The following is an 18,028-nucleotide window of genomic DNA, read 5'->3' as shown; positions in this document are numbered from 1 at the left end:
CGCTATTACCTTCTGCCTCGCCCCACACTGCCAATTTACTAAGGGGATTTTGTCTCCTTCCCCTTCCCCCAAAAACTATGTATGTCTCTCTTAGGGTTCTCATTGTTTCCTTTCTTCTCTGAGACTGTGGGAACTCACAGACTGGACTGACAGCTATGGAACCTACATAAGACCTTACTAGGTCCTCTGATATGGGTGACAGTTGTCAGGCTTGGACAGTCTGTGAAGCCACTAGCAGTGGAATCAGTATTATCCCAAGTGCATGAACTGGCGTTTTGAGTTCATTCCCTATGGAGGGATACCTTGGTCAGCCTAGATACAGGGAGAGGATCTTGGTCTTGCCTCAAATGTTTGTAACAGACTTTCTTGATTCCCCATGGGGACCTCACCCTCTCTGAGGAATAAATGGGGGGATGAGGGTAGGGGGAGTGGAGTATGGGAGGTAGAAGGAACTTGGATTGGTATGTAAAATAAGATTATTTAATTTTTCTTAAAGAAAGGAAAAGGAAAAAAGAGCCAAAATATCAGGGACTTTGCAGTGAAACAGTTTCTCCTACAAATGGCTGAAAAGACAAGACCTGAACAATGACAATATCAATATGACTGCAAACATGATAGGAGGAAATTCACAGTGCCTCAACACTAGGACAAAGAATGCAGGCAACTACTGACAGCTGGGAAAATAATTAGCACCTCTTATTAGTTCCTTTATTATGGTTTATCTATTACAGACTTGCAGCCATATACATATAAATAACAAAATGAAATCAATATTTAATATATTTGTGCATATACACGTACATATGTATATATGTAACAATATAAATAAAAAAAGAGGTTGGTTATCAGTCTGAGTGTGGAAAGATATGAAGGGGTTGGAGGAAGGAGCTGTGCAAGTGGCTAGAGTGTGAAAAGTAAAGGGGAAAGTGGCATAATTGTATTCTATTTAAAAGTTAGTTAAAATCTCATGATTAAATTTGTATTACTCAGTAATTTTAATATTATAGTTTAATGCCTAAATCCTACTGAAATATATGATAAAATTTATTTAGTAACATGTTTTGATCAACTGGAAAAGAAATATGTGCAAAATCTTAGGCTGTTGAGTAAAATTCATACAAAAATTATTTCAAGATTATACAGACTTATATCTTCATTTTTGTCACTTAAAGAGTTGGGTTTTGGATTTCAGGATATGCAGATGACTTCTCTATTAGTGTCATCTAAATATATGCCCAAAATAAATAGATGAAGTTGGAACATTGGAAAGGGCACCAGAATTTAAATAGAATTTATTTGCACAAAATCTATAATAAACAAAGAGAAAGAACAATACTGAATCTTTAATATTTGAAAGTATCTTCTACATTTGTCTGTTATTTTTAACTTGTGAATCATCACTGGAAGTTGCTCAGGGTTGAGAGAGTTACCAGTCATGGCAATTTTGTTTCTTCCATGTTTCTACTACAAACATGAAGTCTCCCTAATAATACTGTTTCCAGTCGTATTCAGAATCAACATCCCTTAGGATGCTACTTGCAACTATCCAGTTGAACATTAATGACATCGGCACAACATACAACACAACACTCATACATACACACAATCAACTTGTGAGTGGGAAAATCTTTCAGTAACATAAAAGTCTGTTAATAGGGAAATATCCATATTTGTACTCACCTTGCAAAATATTCCTTGTGTTAATAAAAGGGTCAGTTAAACGACAAAGGATGGTAGTTAAACTATGGCTAGATAATCATGAATAAACTGCTATGTGTGATAATAATTTTTCTAAACTTAATGTCTTGTGTATTTAAATATACTCATTAATACAAGTTGGTAAGATAAAAAGGAGATTAAAATGCAATCAGCTTTGGGAATAGAAGAATAAATGTAAGTACATTAAACAAGACTGCTTTGGTGCATTAGTTAAGAGAGAATCCATTAGTTAAATTAACTACTTTTATTGAGAAATTCAACTGGTTAATTAATTTTATATAGCACAAAATGTAATGCATGTTCCTTATCACTAAAGTACTTACAGGAGGGCATTAAGAAGTGCAAGCAGAAATTGTTTGTAAAGCATCCTTGAATTTTTCTCTAGAGATAACTAAATCATTTTTTTAAAAAGGAAGAAAAACCCTACTGATCTTGATGTGGACATCTAATTCCATATTTCATTTTCCATGATGCATAATATATGCTGACAATAATCAATAACTTAATTGTGTCGCATAGAAGGTTTATGTGAATGTGATAAGTAGAACTTAAAAAGTTGTTTAATTGTCCCTCATCCTCAATAGTTAGGTTTGAAACCAACCTTTTTGCACACCCTTAGCAAGTACTAGACCATTGAACCACCATTCTAGTCCTCTGATGAGTTCTGTTTCATTTATTCTATGCATGTATTTAAACTGGCAGGAGTGAGGAACATGGTAGTTAAGGAGGTGAATGTGTTCAACAGATGTCCCTCTTTGTCTGAGGCAAAACTCTCCAGAGTACAGAAGTCTGGAGGCTCTCCAAATTCATCCAATTCCAGTTTCTGATTGATGATAGATAGAGAAAATGAAGAACCCCAGGAAGGTGGGTAAGTAAACAATTGTCTTTGCTGATTAGAATTATTATGTTTTAACATTATGACTTTGAACTGTAGTTAGTGGTAGAAAAATGAAAACATCATTATAAACTCACTGCAGCCAGTTTAACAACATAATATGGAGCCAGGATGGTCTGCAAGAGTCATCGGAGTAAACCCGGAACTTCAAAGTGATTTTTAGCCCATGTCCTATGCTATAGAAGGTACCACCAGCTTGCAGCCACAGGAAAACCCACCCTTACCTTACTGTAGGTCTTGTCAGCATAAGCAGGCAGGTGTAGACAGTCATAAACTGAGCATCACAACATAATTCAGCAGCTCTACTCTCACTGGAGAAGAAGAAGAGGCACAAAGGGTACCCGTCAGTGAGGAGATGAATATCACCATTTTACCAGTTTAAAGAGGATCACCTATTTTCTCCTGGACTAACACTGTTGTACTGGTGTTTCCACCTTTCTACATGGCCATTTTTATTGTAGTTATTATTAGAATTTTATTTGTACTTAAGAGCACTAAGAGCTCTTGGAACAAAACATGATTTTCAATCAGAAGAGTTACATCTTTAACCTCTCATCTCTTCTTTAGTGGCTTCCATTTGCATTCTACAAATTACTTCACCTACAGTTTAAATCAGTCAAGAATCTGAGAGAGCTAATTTTAGGGGTCAGCTTGGCTAAGACACAGTGTCCAGCTATTTGTCAAACATTATTCTGCAAGATTATATGAGAGAGGTTTTTTACACATTAGATTAACTCCAATTTCATTCAAAATGTCACTGTCCATTCCCACTGGGTGAAGGTCTTCCATAGAGCAAAAATGGGACATGCCAAGCAAGAAAAGATATTTAGACTTCTAAGTATCCTGACTGTTGGCATTACTCAAAGGCTTTAGATTTATCTATAATGAATTATCCTTCATCTTGCTAAGCCAGCTCACAAATAATAACATAAAGATTTTATTTTAATTATGAAAAGCTTGGCCTTAGTGTTAGGATTGTCCCACTAGCTCTTATAACTTAAATTAACTAATTTATATTAATTAATCTATGTTTTGCCTCATGGCTTTTAACCTTATCTGCAGGACTTCCCATCCTGTTTTCTCCTTGTGTCTCACCTCCTGAGGGCCTAGATTCCTCCTCTTTTTTTTCTCTCTGCCTGTAAGTCTCTCCTATACTTCTTGCCTAGCTAGTGGCTGTTCTGTTCTTTATTAAACCAATCACAACATATATATTCACAGAGTGTACATATTTCCTACAAAATTTCCCTCCTTTGTCTAAATAAAAAAGCTTTTAATTCAAACATAGTAAAATTATATATAATATGAAAAATTATCAGGTAGAATTATATTCACAATGTCCAATACATTTGTATTGGGCAAATTTTGAGCAAATACTAGATATTATCTAACTATTTTAGTGAGTCCAAAGTTTTATACCTAAACAGTTTCTATCATAACTTATAATATTTCTAAATTTTAAAACATTCTCTTAGAAATAACAACTAAATTTTTATGGTTTCAACCTTATAATCTTATACCTCTTTTGTCAGATTGTTTTACCCCCAAATTTGGCAAGAAGAAAAACTGTAATTATAAACTATCTTGTCTTCCACTCCAACCAGGACCTGAAAAGGATATAATATTACCTGAAAAATCAGGAAGTATGGAACAAGCAACTTACCAAATTAAGAAATGGCAGAGACATCTAGCTGACTGGACAGTCACCCAAGGTTTTTCTGCAACATTAGGGCATTCATCCTGGCCTACAGGCTTGTGAATATCTGACAAACTTTTCTGCGAAGCAGGAATTTTAAAGAATTCTCCTACCTTGTATGTGTTTCTGCTCATCCAATTTCAACAGCAACTGTCAGCAGTCACGGGGAGGGGCAGTTTCTTGTCCAATGGCTAACTTGCCAAAACAAAAACCAAACTCCATATGGAGGATCTTTGATGCCCAACAACCTTTTTTGAAGCAAATTGATGCTGCCAGAAGCAGACATATCTCATTGTCACAAAAAACTTGTGTTATTAAGACATTTTAAATGCCATTCTACAGGTCTTTAAAGTGTTTGAAGACCATTTATCTGTCGAAAATATATCCTCTGTATGATGTTGAAAATATACCTAACATGACTGTAAGTTTGATTGTTTATAGATGATTAATAACCTATCTTTCTTTGTTATCCTTAATAGATTTCAAGGACTAGTGCTTTACCTTATATTTTCAAATGAGCTATATAGGTACAATACCTTAAACAAGAGTAGAGACATATATACAGCATAACAAAAATAACCTTAAATTTGAATCAATATAAAATACATACTACTGTAAAATATTTGAGACTCATGCTTGTTTAAAATAGACCTCAACAATTCAGTATTTTATCCCATCATTTCTATATTAGATACCCCCATTTTCCCTTTCAGAAAGAGATCCTTGAATCTATTCTCCCTTTGTTCAGCTTTTTTTCCTGAACATGAGCAATAAAAATTTGTAAGCAGTCCACCGAAACAATGATAAACATTGATACCCCCACTGAATGACCAACAATGAGCCACCCCACCTCTTTAGAATAGGGATGTTATATTCTCTAGACTGTTTCCTGTGGTCTGGAGGTGATGGCACCTTCAGGGGACTGTGAGGGAAATTTGGATACTGGTTCAAATCCTGGGAAAACTAACTGTAAAGTTTGTTGTTCAGTTTCTAACATAATGGGAAACTTCAGGGTTTATCTAAAGTCTTGCCTGGACAACCTTTGAGGCTGGAAAATCTCAGCTAGAAGCTTTTAAGTTGTTCTGGATGTAATATTTGGATAAAACTGCAACATAGGAATTTGGGGGCTGGATCACTGAATTACTTGTTTTTTGTTGGTTTCTGGTCCTTTGTTTCTGAAAACACACAAACTTTTCAAGGATTACACACACACACAACACACACACACACACACACACTAGCATAGAAAGTACAGAAAGGTTAAGTCATGAGGACTCTGTAGTCAACAAGATTTAACATAGTCAACAAGATTTAACATGTTTCATCCAATCTCAGAGCTCTTCAAATAGCAGAGGGATCAGCATATGTATCATCTATCTTATAGTCTTTCTTGGTTTTTTCCTCTCATGTCTGTAGCCAAGATCCTCCAGAGGTTCCCACTATCAAACATGATCTTTATTAATTTCCACTGATACTCTTGATCATTCACCTTAGCAAATAGGTTTGTTGAGATTTAAACTACCATATTACACTATTTCAAAGACCTCAGAGAAAAGAGTTGGACAAGATGAGCAGGAAAGTAAAAAGTGGTCAATATGGCTCATACAGTTAGAGGCTTGAGACAAGGTGCATACTGGAAGCCTTTGCCTCTTAAGAAGTCAGAAGTATTTGACTGCTTCTAGACAGACCTACTCCTGCAAGGCCGACCATCCTAGGGTGGAGTTTCTCCCCTGATGACAGTTTAGAGCCAGCATCTGCATAGCTCATACCACCAATCTAATTGTGCACAGGCTAGCTAAATTACACACACACACACACACACACACACACACACACACACACACATATATATGTGTGTGTGTGTGTGTGTGTGTGTATACATATGTACATGTATATATATAATTGGTATATAAATATATACCAAATACTATACTCACAGTCTTGAAAATTTGATATTTAAGCCAGGAGAAATATGTTCTAATTTAGGAGGAGAAGCCTCAGTTTTCCTGTTGGAAGTGTAGCACAGACTCAGACATAGTTTATAAAATTCTCTAAAAATAATTTTTATATGGCCTTTGACACATTTATTGTATCATACAGGATGACTGTGTATTCTTTGAGCTCTTTTCCTATTTGACAGTTCCATTTCCTCTTGTCTCAAAAGGGCTTCCTTTCTTTGAGAAAGCACAAGACACTGATGACTCAACACTACCAGAATATGTACCTTTAGATATTCTGCCAACTGCAGAAAAGACTGAGTAAAACAGAAAGATAAAAAAAAGAGGTGGAACAATGGCTGCAGCCTCAGCTCTCCATCTACGAAGTGCACAATACCAGCCATGTTGTGATGCTTTTTATTGATCTGCCTTTGTAGAAATTTAGAAAGGAGGAGAGAATAACATTTTACAAGAAAAACTGAGGTGGTCAATACAATAGGTTTCAATAAAAAGTACAAAATTATGAAAAAGAAATAACTGGTTTAACTGCCTGTCTACAATATCCCTCTATTTCTAGTTCCAGATTACCATTGATCATCCTTTTTTATTATATTTTTATTCCTCATAAACCCTCGGTCCTAGCTATTACTAGCCTTGTTCTATAAAGGAAAGCTTTTGGAAGCTTGAGTAAGTTGTGGTAATGGAACTAGAGCTTTCAGACCTTGATCGACATGATCCCTAACCCTATGTTCTTTCTTTGATGTCCTGCTCGCCTCAGGTCCATTAGTTATACTATATTTGGCCAATGGTCTCTGTAATCCTTTCAGTTTGAAAGCAGTGAACCACGTGTCATAAGCAGAAGGCTTTGATGACTGAGTACGCATGAAAGGAATTTCATGTTGCAATTAAAATTATTACAAAGTCAATCAGACACATACTTAATAATATGTATAACAGCTATTGTGCTCCACACCATTAGGCATTGATGTTAAGCTATGCTCAATTTGAATAAAAATAATTATTTTTGTACCGCTGAAGCAAACATGGCTGTAATGAGACAGGAAGGAGAAATGTCAGAATAAAAATAATCACTCCATTTATCAAAGTATTACTAATCTATTATCATTGTTCTAAATAATTTATATACGTTCATGTCATTATCCTAACAGCAGTCTGAGAAGGATGTTAAATTGCCTCCCTTTTACAGACGAGGAAACTGAGAGTTGAAGTCAAGAAATTCCTGGGGTTTCCTATTATATTAGTCAGGTTTTTGTTTGTTTGTTTGTTTTTGTTTTTGTCAACTTGGCGTCATCCAGGTGCATCAGTTAAGAGATGATCACTATGGATGGGCTAACCCTATCAGAATGGTTGGCAGGCGAGTCTGGAGACCAAGTTCTGGATTAATAATTTCTGAGTTAGAAGGGCTTCTCCCACTGCAACTGAGGCCATCGCTCAGCAGGTGGCTCTAGGTTGAATTAAAAAGGCAGGTTGAGCAAGCCCTGTAAAGCAAGCCAATAAGCAACTGTTCCTCTATGGTCTGTTTCAGTTCCTGATTTCAGGACCTGCCTTGAGTTTCTACTGCCCTGACTCCCCATAGTGACAGACTGTAATATAAGTCAAATAAATCCTTTTCTTCACAAGTGGCTTTTGGCCTTGATGTTTACCGCAGCAAACTCCCATCCAGTATTGTGGGGATGAAACAATCCAAGAAGTGACTCTTAAACTCCTCCCTTATATGTTTCTGCTCCTCCCTTACCTTTAAATGGAGTAAACATTCATTTTAATGTCCCATTTCTTCAGAATGGCTCTAATCATATATACTACCTTTTTTCAACTGAATTGAGTTTAGAAGACCTACAGTTTTCCACCTGAATTCCTCCTCAACTAAATGCATATTATGGACAATATGCTTTTGTTCCTGAAAATAATGAAACTTTAGCTATTACCCAGATCCTGATTATATTAGGATCCGGCATTCATAGAAAATAATTATATTGGGTCTAGGTTGTGAAAATGTGACTCTCATAATAAAAGTAATCCTATTATAAGGATTTATTTTCCACTCCTCCATTGCTGGTGGGAGTGTAAACTTGTGCAACCACCCTTGAAATCAGTATGGTGGTTTCTCTGAAAATTGGGAATTAACTTACCCAAGGACTCAGAAATACCACTGTTGGGGATATACCCAATCATAATACAAGTACATCTGTTCAACTATGTTCATAGCAACATTATTTACAGTAGCCAGAAACTGGAAACAACCTAGATGCCCCTCGTCCGAAGAATGGGTAAAGAAAATGTGGTACATTTACACATTGAAGTAATATTGAGTGGTAAAATCAACGACATCTTGAAATTTGCATGCAAATTGATGGAACTAGAAAAAAAAATATCCTGAGTGAGGTAATATAGACCCAGAAAGATGAACACGGTATACACTCACTCATAAGTGGATACTAGCTGTAATGAAAGGATATTGAGCCTATAGTTTATGATCCTAGAGAAGCTAAGGAACAAGGTGAACCTTAAGAACAACATAAATAAATCTACCTGGAATGGGGAAATAAACAAGATCGCCTATTGGTGATTTTGACAAATTTTGACAAAATTGGGAGCATGGGGATGGGTGGAGATAGGAGGGTGATAGGAGAAGAGGAGGGGAGATGGGGAGGGTTGATGAGAACTTGAGGGAATGGGATAGTCAAGAAGGAGGAAAGACAGGGATGAGAGCAAGGAAGGAGATACTGTGATTGAGGGAGCCATTTGGGACTAGCAAGAAACCTGACCCTAGAGAAATTCCCAGGAATCCACAAGGATGACCCCAGCTAGGACCCCTAAGCAATAGAGGAGAGGGTGACTGACCTGGCCTTGTCCTGTATTCAGCTTGATGAATATCTTAAAAGTCATCATAGAACCTTTGTCCAGCAACTTATGGAAACAGAGGCAGAGACCCACATCAGAGCACTGGGCTGAGCTACCAAAGTCCAGTTGAAGAGTGGGAGGAGTGAGAATATGAGCTAAAAGGTTAAGACCATGATGGGGACACCCACCGAAACAGCTTAACTGAGTTAAAGGGAGCCCACCAACTCTGACCTGACAAGGAAGGAACCAGCGTAGGATCAAACTAGGCCCTCCAAATATGGGTGACAGCTGGGGCAGATGGCTGGGCCACTGGCAGTGGCACCAGGACTTATACCTACTGTTTGTACTGGCTTTTAGGGAACCTATTCTCTTTGGATGGATACCTTGCTCAATCTAGATATAATAGGAAGGGCATTGAACCTTCCCCCAAACAATGTGCCTTACCCTCTCTGAGAAGTGGATTAGGGTAGGGTGGGGGTAATAGATGAAGGGAATGGGAGGAGGGGAAAGAAAGGGAACTAGAATTGGTATGTAAAATGAAAATAGATAGTTTCTTTTCTTTTAAAAAAATTAAAATAAAATAAAACGAAATATAAAAGAATTTGTCGTCCCCACCCCTCCTCTCTCTCTCTCTCTCTCTCTCTCTCTCTCTCTCACACACACACACACACACACACACACACACACACACACCCCCTTCTCTCAGTTCTCATGTTCTTATTCTCTTGTTCTCTCCAGCCATATGCCTGCCAGTTATCAAGAGATCCTCATATCTTACAGAAGACTAACTCTCCTGGTATCTTTGCCTTCAATTTCCACCCTCCAGAACTGGAAGAAACAGAACATCTATTTCAGTTATCCAAGGCCTGGAATTTTCATGGCAGTCCTAGAATAGCCCATGGATAAACTTTCAACTTCCTGTTTGAAAAACTAAGATCAAATGCCAAATCGCTTTCTCCCACAAGGAGGGTAAAGAGGAGAAAGTATATTAGCTATGATGGGTACTTTATTCTTACAGTTGGATAACTAAGCAACCTTCAGTGACTATATTCACGAATTATGTCACTTGTCCTTTCAGGAAGCTGGGAGAGCCATTTCTGATTCTGACAGAACTGGCTTCCTGGGCAGGAAAAAGAGGTTTGACATCAGAGCTCTATACACTTCTCATATACAGAGCTTTATAATGTTTTTAAAAACTGAAATCATAAGGAAAAATAGGAATAAAAACTTAAAGAGTCCTGAAATTTGCTCTTCTGGTGGGTATGGCTTCACTTTGATGTATTCCTCCCCCAATGCTCACCCTCTCTTAGGCTCATTCCCAGATGACCAGAGACTCAGCAGGCAGGAGGGATGAGTTGTATCCTGATGCGTCCTGTGTCCTTTGAATACTGAAAATACTTATTTATGAAATGTACTATTCTCATAGCAGTGGAGACTATAGGTGCATTTGCAGAAACTGTCTTTGAAAGGTTCAGTCACAAAATCTCTTTGATTCACATACTGGAGTTAAATGTCCTTTAGCAAAAATCAACACTGACCTGATTAATTTGGTGCATTCATCAATATTAATAACTGTTTCCAAAACTTGTGGATTCATAGGCCAATAAATTATAGAAAGGAAATACTTGCTGAATTTCATACTAAGAAAGAGCAATAGTAGCTTCCTTCTTTTCAGTTAACTCTTTATGGGTAACATTTATAGTGATTATGTTATAGTACAAAGTTAATGCCCTCTGTGCCAGGCATCCAAAGACTCAAGGCTTCAGCTTTCCGCTAAGCGAGAGGACAAATATTGTTCTTGACATACTATAAACTAGAAGAATGGATTAAAATTATGTGAGGTCTTCTGAAAACATTGGCCAAGCAAGACTTCCTTCTCAGACTTTTGTTACAGTTCAAGTGCTTCAGTTTTACTAAACACATTTCCAGGAAAAGGACACAAAGAAGAGAGGAAGACCACCCACAATTCCACTCTGATGTAGGATGCTTGGTTTGTGTGAGGAAAATGAATAGGGTTTTGTTGTAGAATATTGGTTGAAGATGTGTACATTTGTTTATGCTGTGGAATATTTGTTTTAATGATGCAGAGATGCATTGCATTCTTTATGTTGCTTTTTGCCCAACTCTGTGAAGCTGTGTACTTTTCCTGTATAAAATACATGAGTGGTCTAATAAAGAGCTGAACAGCCAACAGCAAGGCATGAGAAAGGATAGGCAGGACTGGCCGGCAGAGAGAATAAACAGAGTGAGAAATGTGGTAAGAAAATATCAAGGAGATGAGAACAGTAGAGGACAGCCACCTAGCTACAAAACAAGCCACAGAGTAAGAAGTAAAGAAAGGTATACAGAAATAGAGAAAGACAAAAGCCCAGGAGCAAAAGGTAGATGGAGTAATTTAAGTTAAGAAAAACTGGCAAGCAAATCCAAGCTAAGGCTGGGGAACTATAATAAAGAATAAGCCTCCGTGTGATTTATTTGGATGTGGGTGATGGACCCCCCAAAGAGCAAAGAGTCAAAAGGGCAAAGAGTAAAAACAATCAACAACAGGGTTTCACCCCATGAAGATCCAATAGATTCAGAAGGTATGTTATGTAAAGGCAGAAATAAGTTAAGACATTTTAATTTCCCCAAGAGTGCTTGGTTAGGTGAATGTCTTTGGCTTCAGCTTTCTTATGTATTTTTCCTTTTTGCTCAGAGAAAATAATTTAAAACTTCAGTTTACATTGAATAGAGTCACTGAGAGCTGCTGGATGTGTGCCTTCTATGCACTGCTGAAGTTTTATAGGTCTAACACTAAGGGGATCTGCTTTTCCTTTACCCCTTTCCCCACTTGGTTCTAATTCTACCTCCTTGCTTGTGTCTCTGCCTTACAACCTGAACCACAATATTGGCAGCCCACAAAATCCTTACAATATTTGAGGACCACAAACCCTCTCCACACCTGTATCCAACTCCTAGTCCCTCACTAACCCTATTTCTCCCACTGCTTCTATCCCCCATATCTCCGAATCCTCTACTTCTATCCCAAACACTGTAACTCTGAACCTTACAGTGATGTATGAGCAATAGGGCACTTCCCTGTCATCAGCTGAAACCTCAACTATGAGCCGGAGAGATGGCTCAGCTGCTAAAAGTTTCTGTATCACAAGGTTGATAACTCAACTTCAGGCCTTGGACAAATAAAATTACGCCTCTGTTAGTCCCGATAGATCTGCGGTCCTGGCACTTTTTGGAGTAGATGGAAAGTGGAAACAGAACCTCTCCGCAGAAGCTGGCAATCTAGGTAACTTAGTCTAAGTCTAACATATGCAATATAGCAACAGAAGAAAGTGACAGCCATTCTCTACGTAGCGGAAGGTGAATACTTAACTCTGAAAGTCACTCTATGACCTCTACATGCATGCATTCCATGGTGTTGTCAAGAGTGCATGCCCCTGCACACACACACATATGCACACAGATCAGTTGTATCAATTCAGCTCTTTTCTTCCCTGTATCCTTCCGTTCTCTGTAGAGTCAGAATCGTGGTCGGAAGTTAATCTGGCAAGGCCTGGACAGGGCTTTTCAGTAATGACTCAAAGTTTCAATGCTTCTGGACAAAGGAAGACATTTGTAAAGGATTCCTAAGGAGCGTGAAACAATTCCTGGACTGACTCTGAGACCGGGAGATAGGACACTCAGTTCTATTGTCCACCATGCAATAAATTGTTCAGCATTGGCAAAAGTGTTTGATAACTGATTTTCAATTTCATCAGAAATAAAAGATAAAATAGAGCATTTCTTAAAATTAGATGATATAATCAAATTGAAATTATCTCTATTATGAATTGTTATTGAAATTGCTTTTTAAAAATACATTTCCTACTACTAAATACATTGAAAAGTCAGAATAGGATACATTTGTGTTTGCAGTTCATCTTTACCTTCTGGTTTTGTTAGAAGAATTGAAGAGACAAAATTGTTTCCCAAGAAAAGTCACATGTTTCAAAATGCAACCCGGAGGCTCTGAAGTCCAGATGGAGATTTCCTGAACAGAATGAAACAAAGAAAACTGCCCAAAGATATGAAAAATGCTAATGTAGAACATTTGGGTCCTCCTTTTCTCTGAAATTACTGCATGATCTGTTTCATGGGCAATCCTCCTGAAAAAGAATCCAACAAATTCAAGCCTGGCTGGGTCAATACTTGATGTTTCAAGTTTTCTTTATGTTAGCTAAAGACAAGTTGAATTGCAGACACCACTACCAACAAGAATACACACATATATACAGATGGCTGTTCTAGCATATGACACATCCATGCAGCAAGCACATACGGACATATATGTGTGTGTCTGAATTCATATAGAAGAATGAAATATCTAAAATTAAAAATATATTATGGAAACAGCATCAATCTAAGACTCACAAAGAAACTTAGAGCTGAGGTCTCCTTCAATATTTCCCCTCTTGATACTAAGACATGTCAGCATATATTTTAATCCATAAATATTACCATTTGGTAAGTTTTCCACTATGTTCTCGATACCATTACACTTGAAAATACATAATGCAATCGAAATTTAGTGACCTTGTACTATATTAAGAATACCAAGATATATTGGGTCAATGGTGGGAAATAATCATTTATGTGAAGTGCGCTAAACGGAATAAGAAAGAGGGGTGTTCCTGTGAAGAGCACTAGTCAGTGTGAAACTAGTTCAGGGGATCAGGGGATAAGGTAGCAGTGCTGATCTGTACATACATGTCACCCCTCCAAAGACAGAAAGGAGGAAAACATACATTATTGGTTTTGTTTTCTAGAAGACAAAATTACATATTAAACAACAGGTTTTTGCTGGGTAAAGGAATAGACTAAGGGAGCTTGAAGCTTACACTTCCTGAGAAAACAGTTGACTTGTCTGCCCTACCCAATCATAGAAATCGCAAGCATGTTTTCATTTAATGCATGATTTTATTTTATATCCATTCTAAACAGAATGGGGGTCTCCTTAGAAAGAAGACATACATTAGAAATATAGGTCCTTTTGATATATTTCTGTCTATGTGGAACACTTAAGCTAAGATTTTAATAGATAGTAAATACCTATTAGTAATACTCCAAGTAATTCATTTCTGGAACAAGTGTTTGTTGAGCAACTACACTGCACTAGTGTCTGTTTGAAGAGAAAATCTTCCTAGAGACTAATTTTTCTTTAAATTAATCTAATATTTTTCTTTTAAATTCCAGTCTTGAACTTAAACCTCTGAGGGATTTTTCAAAAATAATATCTGTAAGTTTCATTCTCAATTACTTTATCAAACTAATTCTTGCAGCTAAAGAAGTTGCCTTGTGTTAGTTACTATGCTATTTTTTTCAGTTCTTCATTAATGCCTGTTAAAAAACAGCTCTCTGCCACTCCAACAGCCTATGCCAACTCTGTCCTTGTAAATTTGCATCTCTCCCCTGAGTGAAGTTTCCCAGGACAACTGACCCCGTGACCAATTTTCTTTCGAATAATAATGACTACTCAAATATTCTCTCTGTCTTCCATGCTATATCCTAGTATTTAGATAACCCCTACCTCTTACTCTTTTCAATCTCCATTAGACAAGACACCATAATGTTTCTACATCATGCTTCCTGTTTTAAAAAATTGTTACCTTACAATTGGGATTGAATGTCTCACGCCAGAGGAGATGTGTTGATGGGTTAGATGACCTTGAACTGCTTTCATATTAGATTACAAAAATTTGAGAGGGCAGTGCCCAGGTGCAGAGACTGCTAAGATCATTTTTACATCATCCATCCTCTTTTTAGTAGAAGGATTTTCAAATGAGATTCATGATTTGAACATGAAATCAGATGAATCTTGTTTTGTGCATAATGTTGCTTTGCCAGAACCTATTTCAACTTGTAGATGCTAGCGTATCATTAATAAAACCAAGGCTGCATCTCCAGAATTTTACTGCTCCCCCTGCTCTTCTTGGCAGTGTTATGTGAACTATGTGAAAATCAGCAAAGAAATCCTTACTGTTATGTTTTTCTACCTGCTGTGGGAAGAATTGGCACCTAAGGCTGTGTCTGCATTATTTATACCTCTTTGATAGATTCAATCTTTACTGTACAGTGAGCTTTTAAAGACATGTCCTGTAAACGTTTAAAGATTACACAGGTGTTCACCTCTGACTGCAAACAAAGGCTCCTATTTGTGGTATGAAAAAATAAAATTAAATATATAAGCAGTTGTCCTGCAAGCCATGGATTCTGCTTTAAAACAGAACCTTGACTGGACATGTCATATCAATTTGTTACTCTTGACACATTTTTGGAGTTCAAGAAATAACCCGAATCAGTAGAGACATTTCTCTGATGCTGTACTTCTAAAATTAATCTCTCTTACGGTGCCTTTTCATAAAGGAACTATTGTGTTCGTGGTCTAACAATGTGACAATATCCTAAAGGATGTTCGTTGTGAAAGGCCCCTCTGCTCACAGACATTCTTAAAGCTATTTCATTATCTTCTCTGCACTGTTACTAGCACAGTGGTGGTTATTTTAATGTGTTACCAAAAGACGAGATCTTTATTTTGGAAAGTATTGTTCAGAGAATCCCTGAGGACTTTTGTTAATAACTGGAATATCTGATTCTAGTCTCTAAAACTCAAGATTTAAAGTTTCTTTTTAGTAAATGGTAATTCTTTATGAATTTTTACTTATAATCACCTTCGATTTGGAGAACAATAAGATAATACATCTTCAGCTTTCAGGCTGCCACATCATTGCCTGCCATTTATTTATTCTGCATAATAGAAATTGTGAGATAAATTACTGAAATATTTCACAAAGAAAAAGTAAAATCTTAATAATTGTGGAGTATGAGCATTGTAATCATTTTCTGCAATATGATAAAGAATTCTATTTTATGCAGTTATAAAACTGTATCAGAAGTTCAGAGTATAAGCCTAGTTATTTATTGATTCATCCATTAATTTAACTTTGATCTTTTTGTTTTTGTTTGTTTGTGCTCTTGTTTTTAAACTTCTGAGATATTACCACGAAACGCCTTCTGTCACTCAATGAAGCACGATGCCTCCTATAGACACTGAATCTGAGAAGCAGGGGCAAGAACAACATAACTGAAAATAACATTTTGAAGCACATGTCACTCATATTACTCAGTGAAACTAAATTTAATTCCTATCTGTTATCAGGGTCACATATTAAACTTTATAAGTTATGAAAATAGAACAGTATCACAGAATGGAAATTTCCATATATCATTAACAAATTCAAGATTGTCACCCCATAGTCACAAACGATGCAAGGTTTGACAAAAATCTATCAATTTCTAATGTGACTCATGAATAAAATGGTTTTTTGTTTGTTTTTTTGGGTTTTTTTTTGTTTTGTTTTGTTTTGTTTTGTTTTGTTTTTCGATACAGGGTTTTCCCTGTAGTTTTCTAGAGCCTGTCCTGGATCTAACTCTTGTAGACCAGGTTGGCCTCGAACTCAGAGATCACCCTGCCTCTGCCTCCCGAGTGCTGGGATTAAAGGCGTGCGCCACCACCGCCTGGCCTAAAATGTTATTTTGGATCAAGATTTTATTGTGTATTTTACATCAGATGAGAAGATTATAACACATAAGTCTTGTTAACCTCCCCGTTTAATTTTTTGAAATCTAATAATTTGTTTTAGTACACAGACATAGAAAACAAGTTGTATGGAAACCTTAGCTATTTTGTTAAATATAAGCTACTAATACACGTGAGCAGTCATATTTAAGTCAATTACATTTAAAAGAAATAAAAATTAAATTTCTCAATTACATCAACTATTTACTACCCATAAATATCTAACACCTAAAAGAGTAGAAAGAATATCTATAGAAATTTTATACAATTAAATGAGAAGGAGATTTTAAAATTAAACAACATGTTACTCAACTTTTATTTGTTTTGGTTCCATTTATAAGTTTTAAAGCAAATCAAATTGCTGAATGTATTTAAAACAAATGAAAACTAAGCATTACATAAAATAAAAAAAGAGTAAATATATTCGTTATAGGAAAACACAAAAGAAGGTTTAATCTTGTGGGAAAGTAGAAACAAACTCTAGTTAAAAGAATACAAAAAAAATAAGAACAGGTTAATATACAAATAAGGAAGTAATAAATCAGAAATTATCAAATAAGACATAAATCTTCTTTAGAGAAATCAATAAATTTGGTTCTTTGGCTATATTAGAAAATCTACTTGCATGTTATACTAATGCAAAAATGATACAGTTGCAATCGGAATAACCAACTACTTTCCGATTGAAATTAAGGCCCACTCCATGAGATGGAACCCATACCTGTCACAAGCTAAAGTAGTCAATAACCTAAAACTTGATCAATCATGTGCCTAGGACAATGGTTATCAAGTTTACTAATACTAGGACCCTTTAATACATTTCTTCATGTTGTGGTGACCCCAACCATAAAATAATTTTATTGCTACTTCATAACTGTAATTTTGCTACTATTATGAATCATAGTGTAAATATCTGATATTCAGGATATCTGATATGTGATCCTCAAAGGGTCAAGACCCACAAATTGAGTATCATTGGCCTAGAGTAAAGACAACTTCTATTATTCTGCTAAATAAACATAGCAATACAATAACTCTTAGTGACATGCTGTTATGTCTGTAGGTCAGTACCCAACTCATCCCACATAAGAGAAGCTTATTGTTTAGATGGGAAGTAACACAGAGTCCCTCAACTGGACAGTATATAGAGAGTAAGAGATATTGGAAAACCCAGTTCTAAATTGGATGTGTTTATCATATCCCATGATTCAAAGTTCAGGGGTCAATAGGGAAGCGAATTCATGAAGACTTTGAGAGCTAAAGGTGATGGATGACTCCAAAAATGAACAGTGATTTCTAGACACAGCATA

The sequence above is a fragment of the Arvicola amphibius genome, chromosome 7 (genome assembly GCF_903992535.2).
Source record: "Arvicola amphibius chromosome 7, mArvAmp1.2, whole genome shotgun sequence".
NCBI lineage: Eukaryota > Metazoa > Chordata > Mammalia > Rodentia > Cricetidae > Arvicola > Arvicola amphibius.
The sequence above is the reverse complement of the archived record's forward strand: the minus strand, read 5'-3'. Positions refer to the sequence as shown.